The 24,734-nt window shown below is 40.6% G+C and overlaps 1 long non-coding RNA gene across 1 annotated transcript in view; it reads right to left on the bottom strand.

Moving 5' to 3' along the window:
• The window catches only part of LOC148139802 (uncharacterized), a 46,428-nt gene that overhangs the window by 13,889 nt on the left and 7,805 nt on the right, over window positions 1–24,734 (bottom strand). The window contains exon 2 of the long non-coding RNA XR_015753532.1: window positions 16,164–16,318. This is a non-coding gene — a long non-coding RNA (uncharacterized LOC148139802). The remainder of the gene's footprint in view (window positions 1–16,163; window positions 16,319–24,734) is intronic.

Below are 24,734 nucleotides of genomic sequence, written 5' to 3'. Positions count from 1 at the left end.
GGGGGCGGGGATCGGCGTGGGGGCGGGGATCGGCGTGGGGGCAGGGATCGGCGTGGAGGCAGGGATCGGCTCCGAACTCAAATTTACCTGGACCGTCTCAGACTCCTCCCTCCCCTTCCTAGACCTCTCCATTTCTATCTCGGGTGACCGACTCAACACGGACATTTACTATATACTGACCGACTCCCACAGCTACCGAGATTACACCTCCTCCCACCCTGCCCCCTGTAAAAACGCCATCCCATATTCCCAATTCCTTCGCCTCCGCCGCATCTGCTCCCAGGAGGTCCAATTCCAATACCGAACAACCCAGATGGCCTCCTTCTTCAAAGACCGCAATTTCCCCTCAGACGTGGTTAACGGTGCTCTCCACCACATCTCCTCCACTTACCACTCCTCCGCCCTTGAACCCTGCCCCTCCAATCGCCACCAGGACAGAACCCAACTGGTCCTCACCTACCATCCCACCAACCTCCAGATACATCGTATCATCCTTTGTCATTTCCACCACCTCCAAACAGACCCCACCACCAAGTATATATTTCCCTCCCCTCCCCTATCAGCGTTCCGGAAAGACCACTCCATCCGCGACTCCCTCGTCAGGTCCACACACCCCACCAACCCAACCTCCACTCCTGGACCTTCTCCTGCAACTGCAAGAAATGCAAAACGTTCGCCCACACCTCCCCCCTCACTTCCCTCCAAGGCCCCAAGGGATCCTTCCATATCCGTCACAAATTCACCTGCACCTCCACACACATCATTTAATGTATCCGCTGCACCCAATGTGGCCTCCTCTACATTGGGGAGACAGGCCGCCTACAGTACCAACCAACCCAACCGCCCCGTGACTGAACACTTTAATTTCCCCTCTCACTCCACCAAGAACATGCAGGTCCTTGGCCTCCTCCATCGCCAGACCATGGCAACACGCGCCTGGAGGAAGAGTGCCTCATATTCTGCCTAGGAACCCTCCAACCACAAGGGATGAATGCAGATTTCTCCAGCTTCCACATTTCCCCTCCCCCCACCTTATCTCAGTCCCACCCCTCGGACTCACACCGCCTTCTTGACCTGCAATCTTCTTCCCGACCTCTCCGCCCCCACCCCCTCTCCGGCCTATCACCCTCATCTTAACCTCCTTCCACCTATCGCATTCCCAACGCCCCTCCCCCAAGTCCCTCCTCCCTTACCTTTTATCTTAGCCTGCGTGGCACACCTTCCTCATTCCTGAAGAAGGGCTCATGCCCGAAATGTCAATTCTCCTGCTCCTTGGATGCTGCCTGACCTGCTGCGCTCTACATCACATGGACTACAGCACTTCAAGTAGGCAGCTCACCAACACCTTTTGAAGGGCAACTCAATAAATGCTGGCCATCCAGCGATGCCCACATCTGATGTGTGAATAAATGAAATCTTACATTCATATTGTGTTTTTCACATCCCATGCTACTTCACAGGGGCATAATATAGTCAAACCAGAAAAGCAGAATTAGGCCAGATGACCAAAATCTTACTCAAGGCATTTGGTTTGATGGAGTGTATTGAAGGAAGAAAGTGAATTAGAGAGGTAGAATTTAGGGAGGGAGTTTCAGAGCTCAATGCTTCAGAAGTCAAAGGTACATGTATCAATAATGGAGACAAATTCTGGAGATTTGTTTTTTATGTTTCACAACAGTATGAATTGTTGAACTCATTACTTTATCAACTCTTTGTTCTTGGAAGATAGTGGTGGGGGGGTAGGGGGAGGAGTTAAATACGAACATACAAAATAGATGCAGATGTAGACCAATTGTCTCCTCCAGCCAGCTCCACATTTAATAAAATCACGGCTGATATGTTTCTGTTTCAAATTCCATGTTCTCAACTAATCCTGATAACCCTTGATTTCCCTCCTAACAAGAACCTGTCCATCTCTATCTTAAAAACATTCCATGACCCCACCTGCACCACCTTCGTAGGCAGAAAGTTCCAAACAACTCTCTGACAGAAGAAAATCTCATCTCTGTCCTGAAAGGGCAAGCCCTCAATTTCAGAACAGTGCCCCTTACTTCTGAGGTGATCCATAAGAGGAAGCATTCCACATCCACCATATTAAGACCATTAGATGCTTCAACCAGTCACCCTTCACTCTTTGAAACTCCTGTGCAACCTTTCTTCAATGTGCAAATGGAGAATCTGTTTCTCTCCATTGGCCTTACCATTTCTAATAATTAAGTACTTCTGCAAAGCAAATATGAACTAAGCAGCCATTAGAGCTTCTCTGGGACTATGCATGAATTATATTCATTTCAGTAGCACTTCCTTTTCCAATTGCATTCAATTCTCTACGTTTATTGCTGGGGTGCTTCAAACAGGAGTGCAATTCTTTGATTAGTTAAAGTACATGTCTTGGGGAAATATGTGCTGTCTTGTCTCATGCTATCATCTCATCTAATCAAACCCACAGTGCCATTGGGAAGAGAGAGCCAGGAACTTTGACTCAGTGATATTGAAAGAACCCAATTCAAGATGATATATGACTTTAGAGGGAAGTTGCAGATGGTGATAAGATGAGTACAACAGTAACAACCAAGAACAGATTAGGCTGTTCGGACCCCTCAATTCTTGACAGGGTAATTGCTGAGAGGATTCATCCTTTCATGGGAGAGCCTAGGACCTGAAGGTATAGTCTCAGCAGAACGTCTCAGCACAATTTAAGACTGGGATGGGGAGGAATTTCTTCTTTTGGAGGGTGAGTGTTTTTGGAACTCCTTGCTACCGAGAGCTATGGGAACAAAGTCCTGGTGTGTATTTAAGGCTGAGATGGACAGATTCTTAATTAGTAAGGGAATCAAAGGGAAAGGTCAGGAAAGTGAATGTGAGGAGTGTTGGATCTACAGAGGAGCCATGATTCTACAGAATGGTAGAGTGGGCTCAAGGGACCAAATGGTCTTTACTCCTACTTCTTATGGTCTTCTAGCCCTCAAAGTTTGCGTTGGAGCCCCTCAGAAGTTCTGATGTAATTTTTTATATCGGAATTGTTCAGGAGGTTTAAATTTTTAATGGCTAATTAGCCCACATTGGGAACCCTACAAAACACATCCAACTCAGACTATGCAGAGTTCCAACCTACTTCCCTGGAAAGTTACCCAGAAAACATCAGAAGTCTCAAAATCAGTCCTAACTTCTGTGTAATAATACTTGTTCAATTCTCTACTGGATACTGTTTTTAAAATTTCTTTTCAAAATGTGAAATAGAAAGGTGCGAACACCATTCCCTAATCTTCCATTTTGTAAAGACTATTTTTAAATGACCAATAATAAAATCTCTGTGGGGTTAAAACAAAACAATGGCTTATTTATGCAATCAAATCCAGGGGATAATCTCAGCAATGCACAGGCACACAGAAGCAGCAAAGGAACAAAGAAGAGAAAAGAAGGAAAAATTACAAGGACAAACGACATAAATTCACATGATTTAAAGTTCAATAAGTCAATATACAATGAAGGTACTTGCTGTTGGCTAGTCCAATAGAATTCTTTTTCATTGGAACATAAATGTAAGTGGATGCAATTGAAAGTGTTGCAATATAATTCTTATAGAATAAAACATTAGTTCATTTTTCAGGTCAAATTTCTGGAAAACAGGTTTCAAGAGAATTTGAGAATAGAAGCAGGCTTTTGGCTGAGCCTGGAGCTGCTAGTTTTTTTTTGTACTGATGTAAATAGTGGGCTGAGAAATGAATCCAAATCTGTACAATTAAAATTATTCAAACACAATACGATCTAGTGACATAATTGTGGTTCCAGAATGAATCAAATCAGCTAACAAGGTGGTTTTGATATTTCTTTTGAAAAATCATTGTGTGTGGTAGGAGACAAATGTAGGGCCATTAGCACCATTTCAGATTTACTGAGTTTTAACATCCTTCTTTTTGTTTACAACCAGCTGGCATAACATTTCATCTGATGCTTGTTTAGTACCGGTTTAACTTGGATGTCTTATAATTCCAGGAGGATGATGGGTTAAATTCTGTGGTTGATTGCAACATCCAGGAAATGCTTCATCATGATACAGCTCAAGCAAGAGAGGGTTTAGAGATTTACATCATGTTAGCATGAACTATCTCCAAGGACACGGGATAGATTATGGGTCCCAATGAATACTAGTCAAGAGCCTGGTCGATTGGGAAATACTAGACTCGATGTCAAGTACTTTGAAACAGGAGGTAAAGCAACACTTGTGTGAAATGTGAAGTGAGTTCTGGTGGTTGTGTACCAAACAATGTGTATATAATTTATTTCCATTATAAGTAACATTGATTCTGGATCATGTTCAAGTAAAAGCTACAAAAAGTAAATTCTTATCCAGCTAGTTTCCTCTTTAGGCAGTCATTCAGTAAATATAGGTACAGTGATTTATCATTTCTACATGGGGATTGCACTAATACCAGTGAACCCCAAGCTGGAAGTTGCTATTCATAATAACCCAAAGAATGTTTAAGGCTAACAGTTGCTGTGTCTCCCTATCACCTTAACAGATCATTATTGCTTAATTAACTTCAGAAAATAAAGAAACCTATACAAATCTGGCAAGTATTTTTATCCAATAATTTCACCAAGAGAAATTTCTAGGTTTATATTTAGAATTACTTGTTCATGGAAGTTTGGTAAATAACTTTTGCTGCTCCTACTCCTTGAATAGTTAGCCAAACCTAATTGTCAAACTAAATTCATTTGTTCAATATTCTTGTTGCATTTGTTATTAGTCCAATTATTGGCCAAATAACAGAAGACAAAAGAACATCATACCCAACAGTTTTTCACAATGGATTCTCTATTTTGCTCATTGGATGAGCAGCCAGCTGGTGTTAAAAAGAAAGATGAATTAACACCAGTTGTTTTGGTCCAATACCCTGTGGACTGATAGATGATAATCAGATAATTAAAACATGTTCCAAGATCAAAGAAATGTGACAATAGCTGTGACTAAACAAGGTCCAGGAATGACATCCAAAGAGAAACGGAAATTAAACACTTAAGATGTAGATCTGTGGACTGTCTCATTGGGATCATTCCTCACACCAGTTATTAGATTCCCACATTTGCTCAAAGGATTTTACAAGACACATATTTCATCTTTGTAATATCAATACTTGGCCTTCTGCCTCAGATTCATAATTGTCTGGAAGCACAGAACTTAAGCATTGCTAAAAGTGAACAAGTGTTGCTGCATTCTATGCTGTATTCCCATGGCAAAAACACAACAAATTAGAGTCTGTCTACCTGGTCTAAGAACAAAGATTGGCAGTTAACTGTTCTTGCTACATCTTCATGCCAACAATGGCCTAATCAATCAGTACTCTGTTCTCATATTGTACAAACTGTTTTCTAAAGTCCGCTTCTTGCATCCAGGATCATGATTACTGCAGGAAAAGAAAACTTGGACTTCTGTCTCCTTTTAGTTATGTTTCAGTTCTTTATACATATCTTCAGGAACTTTTTATACCTTGCTGCTTTTACTTTTGTATTTGGATCCATTCCTGAGTCATGAGTCTGTCTATATTATTTACTGATGAAGATGAACTTGCTGCATATTCCCAGCGTTTTCTTATTTTATCTTTGTTTTCCTGCATTTATAGCTTTTTTTTAAATCTGTATAAGTTGATTAGATTGCTTTATTTAACATTTCTGATGAATGCTGTCATTTAATTACTGAAAGCAATCTGATGTGGACAGCAGAAATTAAAAATGGAGAATGTTTCTCTGGGATCATATCCAGTGCACATACAAATGTCTTGTATTTGCTGACAGTAAAAAGACACGAGGCTGGATAGCCCGAGCTATTGGTTTTCAGAAGCAATAGCTGTATAAATCAGAGGGGTTGATGCAATGATAAAATAGTCTTTGTTTCAAAAATCTGATAGACCACAAGCAAACAATAAATCTCTTAGTTTGTACCCCATTAATTTCTGTTTACTCTGTGAGATGATAAAGAAAATTCAGATTGAAGGTGTACATTTGGTTAGGGATACGATGAAATATTGCTCAGAAGAATATCAGAGCTTTACTTCTCCAATTTAGTTCTTCCCTCACAGAAAGCATTTTGGAGATTTAGGTTCACACTTTGTTTTATGGCCATTTAAATTAGCTACTGGAGTGGGGATTACCACCTCATTAAATACATATCAATTCAATTGGTTTTTCAATTGAGACAGCAAACTCTTATTGCAACTCTGTTTGGTTTAATTAAGTTCTACTTCAGCCAATAAGAATGAACAGCATTGTGTTAACATGTCACTTTCTATTATCTTAAGGGCAATAAAATGCTTCTGTAAGTGTTGTCATGTTGTAACATAAGAAACATAACAGCCAACTTGTGGTCAGCAAGATCCCTCAAACAGCACTGAGATAAACCAGCAGTTAATCTGTTTTAATGAGGGATAGGATTTGGGTGGAACACTAGGAGAACTCTTTCGCTCTCCTTTAAATGTTGGCTTGAAATCTTTGATATCCAACGATAATAGATCAAACAGCATCTTGTTTTAACACAACTTGTTTGAAAAATGCTGCTTTTGACATAGTGGCACATTTCAGGCATGGACCAAATATTTGTTTGCGGCTGTGGCGCAAACAAACTGTATTGATTTAGGTGCCAGTTATATGCGATATTGGATATGCAGTTCCACTGCAGTAAATGAAATATCAGGCCTTCGTTCTATAAATTATCCTCCACCACAGTCCTTTCTTTCCTTATCCAAATTGATCAGTATAACTCTCTATTCCCTTCTTGCTTATATACTTGTCAATCTTTCTCTTATCAATATGATGTCGACAACTCCCTGTTCTAGCAAGTTTCATTATCTCACCACTTTCTGGGTGAAGAAGCTTATTCTTAATTCCTTATTTGTCTATGTGACTGTCTGAAATAGTCTGGCCTCTAGTTCTGTTCTTCCATAAGGCAAGAAGATAAAGGAGCAGAATTCAGCCATTTAGCCCATTGTGACTCCTTAGTCATTCAGTCATGACTGATATGTTTCTCACTCCTATTCTCCTACTTTCCTCCTGTAACCTTTGATTCCTTACTCATTAAGAACCTATCTATCTCTGTCTTGAATACACTTAAACACCAGCTGATGAAGAGGCAACGCCTTGGAAGCTAGTGCTTCCAAATAAACCTGTTGGACTATAACCTAGTGTTGTGTAATTTTAACTTAATTACACTCAATGACTTGGCCTCCATTGCCTCCACAATGGCAATGAGTTTCACAGAATCACCAACTTCTAACTGAAGAAATTCCTCCTCATCTCATTGAAATTGTCCATTGACGGTATGAAAACACATCATAATTTTAAAGATCCCCATTAGGTCTCCCCTCAGTCATCTTTCTCAAAGGAAACAAGATCTATTTCATTCATCATTTCCTTATAGATATAATCACACAGTTCGGGGATTATCCATATAAATCTCATTTGCATTCTTGCCAGTGACTCTAAATCCTATTTACTGTATATTACAGCAACCAGAATGGTATGCAGTACTGCAGATGTGGTCAAGCCAACTTTCAATACAAATTAGTATAATTTCTTTGCTTTTCTATTCTATCCTTGAAGAAATAAACCTAAGTGCTTTGCTTTTTCTCATGGTATTTTGAACTGGTGTTTCTACTTTTAGTAATTTTTGTGGTTATACTCTGATCCATTTTCTCTTCTAGTCCATTTAGATTCCAGCCTCCTTGGTAACATTTTATGACGTGTGTTGTCAATGACAAGATGTCTGGAAAAGACAGCCATTGTGCAGAAGGCATTGATGTCATAGACTCACAGAGTCATACAGCACAGAAGCAAACCCTTCAGTCCAACCAGTCCATACCGACCCTAATCCCAAGTAAACTAGTCTCACCTGCCTCCACTAGGCCCATGTCCCTCCAAACATTTCTTATTCATGCACTTATCCAATTGTTGTAACTGTACCCTCATCCACCACTTCCTCTGGAAGTTCATTCCACACACGAACCACTCTCAATGTAAAATAAATTGCCCCTCATGTCTTTTTTAAATCCTTCTCTCACCTTAAAAATATGTGACCTAGTTTTGAACTCGCCCATCTTTGGAAAAAGTCACCTGCAATTCATCTTATATATAATCCTTATAATTTTATAAACCTCAATAAAGTCACCCCTCAACTTCCTACGCTACAGTGAAAAAAGTGTCAGCCTATCCAGTCTCTCCTTATAACTTAAACTCCCCATTCCCAGCAACAGCCTGGTAAATCTCTTCTGAACCCTTTCCAGCTTAATAATATCCTTCCTATAACAAGGTGACCAGAACTGGACACAGTATTTCAGAAGGACCCTTATCAACATCCAGTACCACCTCAACATGACATCCCAACTCCCATATTCAAAAGGTCTGAGCAATGAGGCAAGCATGCTAAGCACGTTCTTAACCACCCTCTCTATACATATTCTGAAGAAGGGCTTATGCCCGAAACGTCGATTCTCCTGTTCCTTGGATGCTGCCTGACCTGCTGCGCTTTTCCAGCAACACATTTTCAGCTCTGATCTCCAGCATCTGCAGTCCTCACTTTCTCCTCTCTATACGTATTGCAAAGTTCAAAGAATTACATACCTGAACTACTAGGTCTCTCTGTTCTACAACACTACCCAAGGCCCTAGTTTTAATTGAATAAGTCTTGTTTGTTTTACCAAAATCTAATACTTCATATCTATCCAAATTAAATTCCATCAGTCATTCTTCAGCCCATTGACCTAATTGATCAAGATCTCTTTGTAATCTTAGATAAACTTCTTTACTGACCACTATGCCATCAATCCTGGTGCCACCCACAAATATATTTACCATGCCTTCTATATTCTCATCTAAATCATTTATATAAATGACAAACAAAAGTGGACTCAGCATCGATCCCTGTGGAACACAGCTGGTAACAGCTCTCCAGTCTAAAAAACAACCTTCCAACCACCATACTCTGTCTACTGCTGTTAAATCAATTTTGTATGCAATTGGCAAGCTCACCCTAAATTCCATGCGATCCAACTTTACTAATTAGTCTACCATGTGAAACCTTGTCAAAGGCTTTATTAAAGTCCAAGTAAACAATGTCTGCCTCTGTGCCCTCATCAATCCTCTTAGTTACTTCCCCAAAGAACTCAATAAAGTTTGTGAGACATGATTTCTCTCACACAAAACCATGCTGACTATCCCTGACCATTCCTGTCTCTCCAAATACATATATCCTAATCACTTGCATATTCTAATGTGATGAAGGAACAGCACTCTGAAAGTTTGTAATTTAAAATAATCCTGTTGGACTATAACCTGGTGTCATGTGACTTCTGATTTTATTAATTAGTATAGAGAGCATGAGGGGTCATAGAAGGTTTGATCTCAATTGATATAGAGATATGGAAAGGGGAAGGCCATGATGTATGTGAGGATTGAGGGCTACAGTATCTAAAAGCTGTGTAGAGTCAAGACGTGGGGCAAATAGAGCACATGCCTATCTATGGTTCTTCCTACCATGTGATAGTTTAAAGGTCCAATATGGTTGTGAATTGTGTGTAATTGAATGAGTGAATGGGTAGAGAAGTAAGTGGGGAATTGGATGGGGTAGGTGAGGTGGAAGATGGGTCAAATAGCAAGTTGGGTCTGCAGTAGGTGGGTAGGATGATGGGTGGTTAGAGTGGTCATGAGGCCTGGGGTGGGTGAGGTGGGTGTTAGTGGGGTGAGCGGGGGGCAGTCGGTGGTCAGGACTATTCAGTGTTTAAGTTTGAGTCATTGTATTTTCAATTCTGGAATTACCAAGGAATTTTGAGAGATTTTTAGTGTCTTACATTTTAGAGCAATTATTCAGGAAAATATGGCAGAACTGTCCAAAGTCTCCCACTTGGTCAGAATCAGTGTCCTCGGGATCTGATCTGGCCAACAGAAATTTGAACATTCAGGACAATTCCCACATAGCTCAACACATCAGAACATCCACAGGATCCCAAAGCTCATCTCCTGTCATAACACTAACACCTGAAGATTCAGAGACAAGAAAAGTTATGCCACTGTATTGCTCATGGGTGTATTGGACTGCTGACTTGAATTCCTACAAAGCTCAGTAAAGACGTCACTACTTAATTTCAGAATTGTCTCCAACTTCTCACATTTCTCTGTCACTTGTCATGGTTAGATGGTTATTGTTTGCATAAGAAACTGTGGAAACTGTTGGGGCTGTTGTCAGCCATTTTCGTTATACTGTCAAAGGAGATAATATCTAGGAGACAACAGAAAAAAATCCAAAATGCCTCCATCCTTTAAAATCTAGTGAGTCTCTTATACTGTGAAAAGAGAATTCTTTGTGCCTTCATTCAGGTAACTCTCAAAATGTCTGACGTTAAACCATGAAATTCCAGTTACTTCAGAAACATCTTTCATCAAGAAACACAGTAAGATGTAAATATCTGAAATACATCACATCACAGTCTAAAGCAAGATAAGCCAAAGCAAAAATAACTTCTGCACAGTGATTGCCAGACAACCATGCAAATTTCAAAGAGTCAGAATTTTCAGTGTGGTATGAAGCGAGACAGTGCGTTTGATCCCATTATTCACAGCACTGCAAGTGACCAATCTCTCACATTTAATCTGGGTTGCTCTAAGAGGTGATAGAAATAAGGGAAACTTAAAAGGAAGAAAAAGGAAGCACTTCATGCTGATCCCCTCCAAATAATCATATCAGAAACAGCACCAGTACTATTCAGAGCCTTGTCATTACTCTGAACTGAGAGCTGTAGTAGGACAATAAGACCGGTTTTTAAAATTGTCAGAGGTAGAATGAATTTAGGAAGATTTAGTACTGTAGGAATCAATTATTTTATGTTTTAGGATTGGTCATTAATGCAGTGATTTGTAAAAGCAATTATTCGAGTTATTTCAGCCTCATATCGAAGCTATGTGGAAAGTCTTTTCAAAAGTCTTTATTTCTCCTTGTATATGGCAGAATATCGGTAGAAATACCAGAGAAACAGGATAAACATTGGCTTCCACACAAACCACATGAAATTCTCACTGAGGTTAGAAAACCTGCACAAAACCAGGTTTTGTTTAAAACTAGAACAGTGAAAGTTATAATTAACTGAGTCAATAGAGCTAGCTAATATTTCAATGTAATGATGGACAAATGCATAGGGTGCACATTTCCCATTTGTTTTTAAAGAGTGGGAACAAGTGTGTTGGTTGATGCCTGGCATACCACTCACTCTACTGAGAAAACCCGAGTTATCATCACATTAAGAGCATAGACAAGTTTCTCAGTCTATCACAGGCTTCAACGCTGGGGTCCGAATTGCCAGACGCTCTGGCCATAGATTGCCAACCTTTGGGTCCTAAGGACCATCAGTTGAAGATACCTCTTGGGCAATCCTGCACCAAGAAGCTAAATTATTTTCCTATTCGTCTTATGGAGTGGTGCGTTGGGAAGAATGGGCAAGGGTAGTTGGAGAGAAAGGAAGATGTCTTACTTACAGAGATCACCCTTTGCCTCTAATATGTGCCTCCAATTGCCCCCACAAGGTAGTAAACTAACCACCTTTCTCACCCATCAGATATATCAGTGATCATAGAGGTGATGAGTTAAGGCCCTTAACTAGCTTGTAATTGACCATTTAAGAGCTTTAATTTGTGGTGGGTTGAGAAGGCTGCCCTGGACCCTATCCCCTGGCGCTTAATTACTGAGGTGGTAAGAAGTGGGTGAGCATCTGAACGGGGACAATTTACCCAATTATTTCCCGCCTCACCACATGTTTCGCTAACTCCAGGGAGGGGAAAATTGGCTCATTATATTTGATGCATATGGTGTTAAAGCATTATTTTCACCTCCAGGACTTGCATTTGAATCTCCTCATTAACAACTTGGATAATGGTATAGTAAGTCAAATATTCAAATTTGCTGATGACACAAAATTGGGCAGGATTGTAGACAGCATTAACGATAGCTTATAATTACCACAGATTAGATTAGGTGAATGGGCAAAGCCATGGCAGATGGATTTTAATATGGGCAAGGATGAGGTTATCCATTTTAAACTGAAAAAGAATAAATCAAGGCAGTTTCTTTAAAGAAGGCACAAAGTTAAATACAATGGGTTTCCAATGAGATTTGGGGATTAGGTGCATACTTGTTTAAAATGCCACAACCATGTGCAGAAAATAGTCAAAAAGGCTAATGGAATATTGATCTTCATACTTAAATGGCTGGAATATAAGGATGCAGACACTGCTGAGTTATTCAAAACTCTACTCAGACCCCACTTAAGAGTACTGTGAGTACCACACCTTAAAAAGAATGCTTTAGCCTTGGAGGGAGTTAAATGCAGATTTACAAGGATTACATGAAACTTCAGGGGTTGTTATGGGAGAGATTAAATATATTTGACCTTTATTCTCTGAAATTTAGAAGGTTAAGGGGTGATTTAATCAAGATTTTCAGGTTATTAACAGGGAAAGACAGGGTAGATAAAGCAAAACTTTCCACTGGTTGAAAACTCTAGAAGCAGGGACACAGAATTAGGGTCAGACTGTTCTTGAGAAATGTTAGGAAACTTTTCTGGATGCAAGGAGTAGTGGAGATTTGTAACCCTCTTCCATAAATGGCAGTCAATACTAATTCAATTGTTAAATCTAAATCTGCAATAAACAAGTTTTTATTAAGCAAGGATATTGAGGGATATGGGGCCAATGCAGGCATAGGGAGTCAGGCCACAGACCAGCCATGATCCTATTGAATGGTGGAGCAATCTCAAGGGACTGAATGGCCTACTCCTGTTCCTATGTCCCTAAAATTGAGCAGTTTTCTCGACCCACTGGTAATAAGTCTCTAAACTGAGGTGCAATTGGACAGTTATGAAGCTGAAACAGCACAATGGCTGCCTCACAGCACCAGGGACCTGGGATCAATTCCACTTTCAGGTGACTGTATGGAGTTTGCACATTCTTCCAATGTTTGCATGGGTTTCATCCAGGTGTTCTGGATTCCTCCCACAATCCAAAGATGGATTAGCCATGCTCAACTGTCCATAGTGTCCAGGGATGCATAGGTTAGATGGATTAGCCATTGGAATACAGGGTACCGGGATAGGGTAGAGGGATGGGTCTGGGTCGGATGCTCTTTGGAATGTTGCTGTGGGTTCAATGGGCTGAATAGCGTGCTTCCACACTGTAGAAATTCTATAGTTTCAGCCAACCTCTAAGTAGAAAAGACCTATGTCACAAAACTGGTTTCTTCTTTCTAAAAGCTGTTCCTTCTCTTAAGGACTCTATGTCCTTGGATTTTTTTCAGAGTCATAGAGTCATGGAGATGTACAGCATGGAAACAGACCCTTCGGTCGAACCTGTCCATGCCGACCAGATATCTCAACCCAATCTAGTCCCACCTGCCAGCACCTGGCTCATATCCCTCCAAACCCTTCAGATTCATATACCCATCCAAATGTCTCTTAAATGTTGCAATTGTACCATCCTCCACCACATCCTCTGGCAGCTCATTCCATACACATGCCACCCCCTGCGTGAAACAGCTGCCCCTTAGGTTTCTTTTATATCTTTCCCCTCTCACCCTAAACCTATGCCCTCTAGTTCTGGACTCCCCGACCCCAGGGAAAAGGCTTTGTCTATTTATCCTATCCATGCCCCTCATAATTTTGTAAACCTCTATAAAGTCACCCCTCAGCCTCTGACGTACCAGGGAAAACAGCCCCAGCCTGTTCAGCCTCTCCCTATAGCTCAAATCCTCCAACCCTGGTAACAGCCTTGTAAATCTTTTCTGAACACTTTCAAAGTTCACAACATCTTTCCGGTAGGAAGGAGACCAGAATTGCATGCAATATTCCAACAGTGGCCTAACCAATGTCCTGTACATCCACAACATGACCTCCCAACTCCTGTACTCAATACTATGATCAATAAAGGAAAGCATACCACACGCCTTCTTCACTATCCTATCTACCTGCGACTCTACTTTCAAGGAGCTATGAACCTGCACTCCAAGGTCTCTTTGTTCAGCAACACTCCCTAGGACCTTACCATTAAGTGTATAAGTCCTGCTAAGATTTGCTTTCCCAAAATGCAGCACCTTACATTTATCTGAATTAAACTCCATCTGCCACTTCTCAGCCCATTGGCCCATCTGGTCCAGATCCTCTTGTAATCTGAGGTAACCCTCTTCGCTGTCCACTACACCTCCATTTTGGTGTCATCTGCAAACATACTAACTGTACCTCTTATGCTCGCATCCAAATCATCTATGTAAATGACAAAGGAGTAATAAACTGCTCTCAGTTCCAATTAGTCTGGTTTGGTACAGAGATTAAAGGGTACTGAAAGGCCTTTTTCTTTATTTGAAAACAGATGAGACTTCAGGCCAAAGTGGTCATGTTTTAGAAGTGACCTGAAAAAGAAAAGGGAGTGGTCAGCTCTCTACATGAGCAGTTTAGTTCAATCCAGAACTGGTTGGGAGTTCAACAGTGAGCTGTGGGGAAACACTCTCTCTCCTTCTAACTTCAACTTATAAGCATGTGTTCTATTTGTACTGATTTTTAATGGGGTTTGCTTATCGGGACTGTTGTGTATATTCAGAGCAGTATACTTAAGTTTAGTTTGGATCGACTGAGTTCTGTGAAGGTTCTTTATTCTATTTTTCATGTTTCATTGTGTAATTTTGTGAATAAATCTTTTATCTGTTTTAAACCTGGTAGTCAGCCGCGCTAACTTAATCCAGGTAATTTTCACTGTACAATTACTGAAACAAATTGCAAAGTTATAGTCTGGGCTGCCTGCTTAAGAATGTTTTGAGTGGTCTATAGTCCATAACACCTACAACACAGTATAGATTATAAGAGCCAGGAGATAATGTTGAAGCTGTACTGAACTTTGACTAGGACACAGCTGGAGTACTGGGTGAAGTTCTGGTCTCTACACTGTACAAAGGATGTGATTGCATTGCAGGAGATGCAAAGAAAAATCACCAAAATGTTGCCTGGCTGAAGCATTTCAGCATTGAAGAGAGGCTGGATAAGTTCAGGTTGTTTTCTTTGGAACAGAAGAGGTTGAGAGGGTGAAACTAATAGAAGTTTAAAGGACTTTGAGGGTCCTGGACAGGGTGAATATAAAGCAGCTGTTTCCCTTAGTTGAAGGGCCAATAACAAGGGGGCATAATTTTAAAGTGATAGGCAGGAGGTTTACAGGGGAGTTGAAGCAAAGCCTTTTCATCCAACAGGTGTTGGTGTCTCGAATGCACTGCCTGGGAGGGTAGTTGAGGCAGGGAACCTGACAGCCTTTATAAAATACTGGATTGAGCACTTTAAAGGACATAATGTTCAAGGCTATAGGTCTAGTCCAGGAAAATGGTAGATGGTCGTATATTTTGTGGTACAGACTTAATAGGCCAAAGAGTCTCTTCTGTACTATAAGATTCTATGTTTCTACCAACACAAAGTTTGCACATAATCAAGATTAATTTGCTCTGTCACTGTAAAGACTGAAAGGATGGTTGGTGAGTGTCACATTGATTGAGTAGACAATACCTTCATGAGATTAAGATAATGGTGCCTGCAAAGTGGGAAGAATATCAATGAAGTTTAATAAAAGGTTTATTTATAAAATAGATCAGACTGCCTTCTACCCTGATGAGTTTGATATACTCTAAGCAAAGATCACTCATCACAAAACAGAGTGCAAGGGTAATTTTAAATGTAAGTGTACATTTCTCAAACATGTTATGCCTCCACCACTCCTACAGGTAGTACGTTCCATATTCCCACCACCCTCTCAGTGAAAATATTTTTCCTCACTTCCCCTTTAAACTTCTTGCCCCTTACCTTAAATCAATGCCCACAGGTCACAATTTTATACATCTCAATCATGGCCCTCAGTCTCCTTTCCTCCAAGACGAACAACCCCAGTCTATCCAATCTCTCTTCACTAGTGAAACTCTCCAACTCAGGGATCATTCTGGTCAATCTCCTCTGTACCTTCTCCAGTGTTATTACATCTCTCCTATTATGTGGATTCCAGAACTTCACATATTACGTTTTACACAGTACCATCAACACCTCCCTGCTATTAAATTCTATGTCTCCGCTAATAAAGGCAAATATACCATATATCTTACCCACCTTATCTTTCTGTCCTGTTAACTTGAGGGAACTGGTGATGTGTATACCAAGATCCCTCTGATCCTCAGTGCTTCCTAGGGCTCTCCTTATCATCATGTATTCCTTTGCCTTGTTTAAACTGCAAGTGCACCTCCTCACATCAATTTGGATTCATCCTATTGAAATGATTTAGAATCAGGCAGGTTCCATAAAGGATGAGTAATCTGTCAAAACAGTATCCTGACAGTAAAGATAAATGTTACCGCATTGGCTCCACACTGTCTTAAATGTATGCACTGACCTGTCAATCATTAGAGCTGAGATCCTCAACTGACCTTATTCACTTTAGGAATGCAGAACAATTTTATATTTCTCCCATGTTCTAGACTACCCAAAGTGTCATTCCTGACCTTACAAAATTTTCAATTCTATCATTTTGATACAATACAATACACCTTCTGCTCCTGCCAGATTTCCCACCTGCCTCCTTAAATTGTACCTTTCCACATCATAGAATCCCTACAGTGTGGAAGCAAGCCATTTGGCCTGTCGAGTCATACCAACCTTCCAAAGAGCAGCCCACACAGTGCTACTCCCCCTACCTGATTCCAGTAACCCTGCATTTCTCATGGGTAATCAACCTAGCTTGCACATTACTGGACACGACAGGACAATTTAGCACGGCCAATCCACCTAATCTATGTGTTTTGGACTTTGGGACGAAACCAGAGCTCCCAGAAGATACCCACACAGACATAGGGGGAACAGAAAAACTCCACACAGTCACCCGAGGGTGGAATCAAACACAAGTCCCTGGTGCTGTGAGCCATTGTGCCACCTCCTCAAACATTCTCCCATTCTGAATGACAACATTGACTTTATCTTGGTCATTCATACCTATAATTGCCACCTGATATGTGTGCAAATGAAATTCTAATTCTTTCCCTTCAAACATTTTTAATGACTAAAATGGTTTTTAGGAGATGTTTAACATTGAACTCATATTTCCTGTTTTTCTGAATTCAAGAGTCCATACTGGACTCAAAATATGCATTAACAGTTTCTCCCTTCACAGATGCTGCCAGAGCTGCTGAGTTTATCCTGCACACTGTTTTTATTTCAGATTTTCAGTATCCACAGCATTTTGCTTTTACCTTTAAAAGGGAAGTATCAAAGACACAGGAGTAAGAACTAAAACAGGACTAGCCATGTTTGTACCACTACATTGGTGATGGTACAATAACAACTATCCAGTGGGGCAATTGGCTTCTTTAGAAGTTATTGGGAGAGTTGCAGTGTATTAGTGAATCAAGGTCACCACATTATTTTAAAGTCCTTCTCTTTTAGTCTCAGCACATTATTTTTAGCGAATTCCAAGATCTGAACTGACAAGCTCTCAGATAACATTAAATTCTGTTTTTGGTTGACGACCCCCAATGTTAATGCTAAAGTTTAGGTTTTCTATTCCCACAGTTAAGCATTCCATTTTCCAATTATGTGAACAAAGTTCTTATCTCTCTTGTCTGTTCCAACACCCATATCAATTAATCTTTCTAGTGACAGACAAGCTTCATTTATTTTTAATGAAAAGTAATCTGGCTTTCTATTTTTGGAATTTGTGTGAACAGTTCTCTGTGTTCCATGAATCCTCTGCCACTGGACTTTGTGTGTGCAGATCATCAAATATTATCAGTTAATAACTTCACTCACATCTTTCGTATTTGCCTCAGACTGCAGGTTCTCAGTATTGTCACCTTCAAACACCAGACATGTCACTGTCTGGTCTGTATCCGTGAAAATGCTAACAGGAGAAACACTGATTTGCTTTATTCTCTTCCCGAAAATTTTAAAAAGGATATTAGCAGCAATGTCACAGAAATGATATTATTATGACTTCACACATAATTCTGACTCACCATAGATTCATTGAATAACAAAAACTTCCAGCACAGATGAACTCATTTGGCCATTATGCCTTCTTCAAAAGAACAGGTGTGCTTATATCAACCTGATCTTGTTTTATGTGATATTTAAGAAACTTGACCAACAGTCCACTTGATTAACAACTCATTCACCAACCTAAATATTCATCTCTTCCATCTCACCTACACACCAGCTGTGCAGCAACTTCCTGGAACTCCTTTAACAGTACATTCCAAACCCATGACCTCTGCCACCTAGAAGAACAAGGACAGCAGCCACATGAGACACCACCACGTGTTTGTTTCCCTCCGAGTCACACACCATCCTGACTTGGAAATATATCACCATTCATTTTCTAGAACTGGGTCAAAATGCTGCAACTTCTTTCCTTTCAGCACTGTGAGCATACCTACACCTTAAAAACTATAGCAGTTCAAGAACGCAGCTCATGATCACTTTCTCAATGGTAATTAGGAACAAATGATAAGTCAGCAATACCCAAATCATGAAAAAAAAGTTTTTAAAAGTTTGTCGCACTCAATAACTGTTCACCTTCCTTTTTGCCATTATTTCTGGAATAATCATTCACCGTTATTTTCGGGTGGAGCACTCCAGATCCTTACAACATTGTGCAGAAAAATGTTTCTCTGTCTTTCGTAAATAGATCATTTGTTGAGCATTTCTAAACTTTGACCTTCGGTTATCAACCCACTCTCCAAGAAACAACTTTCTACTTGTTAAATATGCATTCATGGGGAATTGCTGGCTAGGTCACCATTCATTGTCGATCCCTAATTGCCAGGAGGATGGGTCTGGAGTCATATGTGGGCCAGACTATGTAAGGATGTTCAGTGTCCTTCCCTAAAGGACATTAGTGAACCAGATGGGTTGCCTGTTTCCTGACAATCAACAATGCATTCATGATCATTGAATTCAAATTCCATCATCTGCTATGGTGTGTTTTGAACCTGGGTCCCCAGGATATTCCTGGGTCTCTGGATTAACCATCCAGCAATAATACTATCTCCCCCAGACTCTCTGAATAGCTTGAAAAACATGGAGTAAGAGAGTCTTACAGTACGGGAACAAACCCACAATCGGCGGCAAGATGGCACAGGGATCGCAAGATCAAGCCCAGAGCATGGGAGAGAGGATAGTGGGCAGAGGCAAGACGGCAGCACAGAGGCACAGGGATCGTGCGATTGAGCCCAGAGCAGGGGAGAAATCAAATCCTTGTGGAGAAAGCCCTGCATGGAATGACTGCAGATCTATGGCTAAAGAGGGAGGCAAGTGGGAAGTTTTAATTTATTTCTTATTTACTACTTTATACTGTGAAGAACTGTTATGTTGAACTTTTAACTTTTTTTTATTTCCTACTTTTTTACCTAAGATTTTTTACCTAGGTACCTAGTACCTAAGATAGCACTGTGAATCACAATGGTGTAAACTTTTCACTGCACTCCTGTATCCATGTATTTTAGTATTCGTGTCAATAAAACCTCATTCTAAGTCTAATTCAATAATTTTAACTTTGCATCCTCTAGTTCTCAATGCTTTCACCAATGGGAATATGTCTCTCTATCTGGTGTCCAGATCCTTCATGTATTTGAATACTTCCATTAAATCTCATTTCCCATTTGTCTAAAGAGAACAAGTCCCAGCTTCTCCAATCTATACATGAAACTGAAGGTCTTAAGATATGGAAGAGATTCATAGAATCATACAGCACAGAACTCGTCCATACCGATCATGCCTCCCAAACTAAACCAGTCTCACATGCCTGCATTTGGCCCATATCCTTCTAATTCTTTCCTATTCATGAACCTGTCTAAATGTCTTTTAAATGTTGTAACTGTACCTGCACCTATCAATTCTTCTGGCAATTCAATCCACATACACACCACCTACTGTGTGAAAAAGTAGCCCCAAGTAGCCCCTCAGGTCCGTTTTAAATTTTTCTCCTCTGACATTAAAAATATGAATCTTAGGTTTTAACTCCCCCACCCTAGGGAAAAGACTGTTGCTATTCAGTTTAACTATGTTTGTTGTGATTTTATAAATCTCACTAAGACCACCCCTCAACCTCCTAAGCTCCAGTGAAAAAGTCTCAGCCTATCCAGCCTCTCCTTTATAATTCAAACCCTCCAGTCCCAGCAACATCATGGTAAATCTTTTCTGACCCTCTCCAATTTAATAATATCCTTCCTATAGCAGGATGACCAGAACTGGACACTGTACTCCAAAAGTGGCCTTACCAATGTCCTGTACAACCGTAACATGATGTCCCAACTTCTACATTCCTTGGTCCCTTATAAATATTTTCCACAGCTGCCAAAAGCCTTCACATGCCTCTGAAAGTGCAGTGCCCAGGATTGGATACAACTTTCCTGGTGAAGAAAAACAAGTATTCTATCAATTTGCTCTTTGCTTTTGTAGTCTAATGCTCAATGTATAAAATCAGCATCCCGCAGAGACCCTTTTTAACCATCGTCTCAAGCTGTCATGCCACCTTCATCGGTTTGTGCAGCTTGAGGGAGGCAATGGCCTATTAGTATTATTGTTGGACTGTTAATCCAGAGACCCAGGTAATGTTCTGGAGACCCAGGTTTGAATCCCACCACAGCAGATGGAATTAAGATGGAAAAAAACTGGAATTAAGTGTTTAATGATGACCATGTGTCAATTGTGGAAAAAACCCATCTGTTTCACTAATGTACCTTCGGGAAGAAAACTGCCACAGTTACATGGTCTGGCCTACATGTGACTCCAGACCTACAGCAATGTAGTTGACTCTTAAATGCCCTCTGTGCAATTAGGGATGAGCAATAAATGCTCATCTCTAATTGAGGATAGGCAAGCAATTCCCTATCCTGTGAATAAATAAACACTCAGGTCTCTCTGTTCCTGCAGCCCCTTTGCAATTGTGCTTTTTATTCTGCATTGGCCCTCCTCCTCCTTCCTATCAAAACGTATGATTCCATATTCACTGCATTGAATTTCATCTGCCACTTGTCTTTCCATGCTATGAGCATTTCTGTATACTTATGGGTTTTGTCACAATCCTCCTCAGAGTTCACAAGTTCTGTGGCAACCACAAATTTTGAAACGGTGCCCTGCACACTGAAATCTGAGTCTTTAATATAGATCAAGGAAATTGGTGACCCTAGCATGTCAGTGGGTCCTAGGGATCCCACTCTGTACAATTATCCAGTCCAGGATCTGGATTAGAGGTGCTGAAAAGCACAGCAGTTCAGGCAGCATCTGAGGAGCAGTAAAATTGACGCTTTGGGCAAAAGCCCTTCATCAGGAATAAAGGCAGAGTGCCTGAAGAGTGGAGAGATAAATGAGAGGAGGGTGGGGTGGGGAGAAAGTAGCATAGAGTACAATAGGTGAGTGGGGGAGGGGATGAAGATGATAGGTCAGGGAGAAGGGTGGAGTGGATAGGTGGCCAGTCCACAAAAACAAGTATCCATAATACTCCAATTCCTGTTACTCAGCCAACATCACACCTCTTCTACCTGTGCCCCTTTTATTCTGCGGGTCACAGCTGCAGTGGTAAGCCTAGTTTGTGCCATTTTGTCAAACACCTTTTAGAAGTCTGTTTATACAAAATGAACCATACTACTCTCATCAACACTTTCAAGAGTCTCAACAAAAACTAAATTGAGTTATTTAAGCACACTTGACCTTTAAAACAATATTCTGTCTTTTCTTAATTAATCTCTTTTTGTCCAGGTGGCTTTTAATTTTATTCCAGATTCTCATTTCTAAAAGTGTTCCCACTAACAAGGTTAAATGACTGGCCTGGTGTTTGGGAGTTTCTCCTGACAGCCTTTTATAAACAAGGACAACATTTAAGACAGGGATCAGTAGAGTTCTAGACGTTCAACACATCAAGAGATATGGAGATAATGTGGCAAAGTACTGTTGAAGGTTAAAGATCAATGATGATGATGATCTAGTTGAAAGGCACAGCGTTTGGATGGGCCAATTGGGATAGTTCTAATTTCAATTCCTATTCGCTATATTCATACATAAAATTTGAGATTTTGTAGTCCTCTGGCATGATTACCATGTCTAAGGAAGTTTGGAAGATTTGCTTTCACCCTTATTTCTCTCAGTATCCAAAGATGCATATGATTTACTATGGAAGTCTAAGTACAGCCAGAAGCGCCCTCTTGTGGTGCAGTAGTAGTGTCTCTACCTCTCAACCAAGAGACCGGAGTTCAAGTCCTATCTACTCCAGAGGTGTGTAATAACTTTTCTGAACTGGTGTATTAGGAAAACTAGGATATTTCTAATCCTAATTATTAGAACTACATTAGACATTCTAAAAACTTCAACCTGGATCTTTGCAATGATCACCAGTCTCTGTTGTTGCAACAATGGTGTCGGGGGCTGAAAATCAGAAGTGGGCCCCTTCCTGAAAATGACACCCACCATTTCTTTTGGGGTAGGAAATGTTTCACACAAGCACACTTTGTGGAAGAAGCTGCTCTCATAAATCAACAGCTACCTCTCACAATTGCCATTGGGGGAAGCCAGCAAAGGTTCACCAGACTGATTCCCGGGATGACAGGACTGACATATGAGGCAAGCTTGGATCAAGTGGGCTTGTATTCTCTGGAATTTAAAAAGAATGGGGGGGGGGGGGGATCTCATGCAATATATAAAATTCAGATGGGATTGGACAGGCTAGATGCAGGAAGAATGTTCCCAATGTTGGGTGAGTCTAGAATAAGGGGCCACAGTCTAAGAATAAGGAGTAAGGCATTCTAGACTGAGATGAGGAAGAATTTCTTCACTCAGAGAGTTATGAACCTGTGGAATTCTCTCCCACAGGAAGCTGCTGGGGCCAGTTCATTAGATATATTCAAGAGGGAGCTAGACAGTATAAGGAGAGAGTGGGAATGGGGTATTGAGATTGAATGATCAGCCACGATCATATTGAGTGGTGGTGTAGTCTCGAAGAGTCGAATGAGCTACTCCTGCACCTATTTTCTACGTTTCTATTTGCAAGTTTGATAACCCAGGTATCTGAACCATGGGTGTGCAAATTAGACTTGGTAGGAGTAGGTGGGAGCTTTGTTGAATTTTTTTTAGATTAGATTCCCTGCAGTTTGGAAACAGACCCTTCAGCCCAACAAGTCCACACCGACCCTCTGCAAAGTAATCCACCCAGACCCATTTCCCTCTGACTAGTGCACCTAACACGATGGGCAATTTAGCATGGCTAATTCTATGATAGAAAAGAAACTTTGGGACAGCTGTTAGCTCTTTGAAGCCTATAATTAACATAATAACAAACATTTTATTGGCTTTCACCATCATCTGCTGAACTTGGACACTAGCTTTTCCCTCCGTTCTGTAACTCTCTCCAGTCTTTCTCCATTTAAATATCATTCAGCTCCTCTATTCTTCCTGCAAAAGTGCATAACCTCAGATTTTCCAATATTATATTCCATCTGCCATGTTTATACCCATTCGCTTCACCTGTCTATATCTTTCTGTAGACTGTCATCCTTACCAAATGCCTTCCCACCTATTTTTGTGTTATCTACATTCTCTTTTCTCATCCAAGTGATTAATATATATTGTAAATAATTGTAGCCCCAATACTGATCCCTGTGGCACTTTACTAGTTATAGGTCACCATCCTGAAAATGCCTTTCTTATCCTGACTCAGTCTTCTATTAGTTAGCCCATCCTCTATCCATGCGAATATACTTTCTCCATGCCTTTCAGAAATTCAAATATATTACATTTATTGGTTACTTTTGTCTACCCTACTTGTCACCTCCTTAAAGAACCTCCCCTTCATGAACCCCTGTTGACTAGGCTTAATCATACTGTGTATTTCTAAATGCTCTGATGTTATATCCTTTGTAATAAGCTCTAACATTTTCACAGTAATAGATGTTAAGCTAACTTTTTATTTGTCTCTTTTTTTGTAAATAAAGTCATTAAGTTGGCAATTTTCAAATATTCTGGAACATTTTCAGAATCTAAGGATTTCTAGAAGTTTACTAACAGTGCGTCTACTATCTCTGTAGCTACTTTTTAATATCTGAGGATGTATCCCATTAGGACCAGGGGACTTATCAGTCTTTAGTTCGATTAGTTTTCCTAGCAATTTTTCTCTGTGATAGTTCTTGCATTTATTTCCTCTCCTCCTTTTGTGGGAGCAATGATAGACTGACTGGATGAAATATTTGCCATGTTTGGAAGCTCCAAGCAAGTCGTGAGTGACAATGATCCACAGTTTGTGGTACAAGAGGAGTACCTGGAAAATTACAGATTCAGACATATGAGATCAGCTCCTTATCGCCCGGAAACAAATGGCCAGATGAAGATTTGTACAAACATTGAAGCAGGCCTTAAAAGCCTCAGAAGGGGAGGGGGTCACTAGGTCAGCGAATCACCAAGTTCTTCAGCGGACACATCACATGCAAGGACTCAATGTTCAACCGCCAGCTGAGAACCATGTTTGACCTACTGCAGCCAGAAGAGACCAGGAATGGTAAAGCAAAATGAAGATAGACAGATAGTCAGAAGGGTGGGAACCTCATGGTCAAGAATATTCAAAAGAGGAGAGATTGTGTTGACCCGGAATTACACATCTAGGGAAAATGGATCTGAGCAATGGTGGTGGGTCCAACAGGACCATTC

The sequence above is a fragment of the Chiloscyllium plagiosum genome, unplaced genomic scaffold, assembly GCF_037043375.1.
Source record: "Chiloscyllium plagiosum isolate Xiang-an unplaced genomic scaffold, Cpla_swu_hap1 HiC_scaffold_37, whole genome shotgun sequence".
NCBI classification, from domain to species: Eukaryota; Metazoa; Chordata; class Chondrichthyes; order Orectolobiformes; family Hemiscylliidae; genus Chiloscyllium; species Chiloscyllium plagiosum.
Note: the sequence above shows the minus strand (reverse complement) of the source record. Positions and strands in the feature narration are given on the sequence as shown.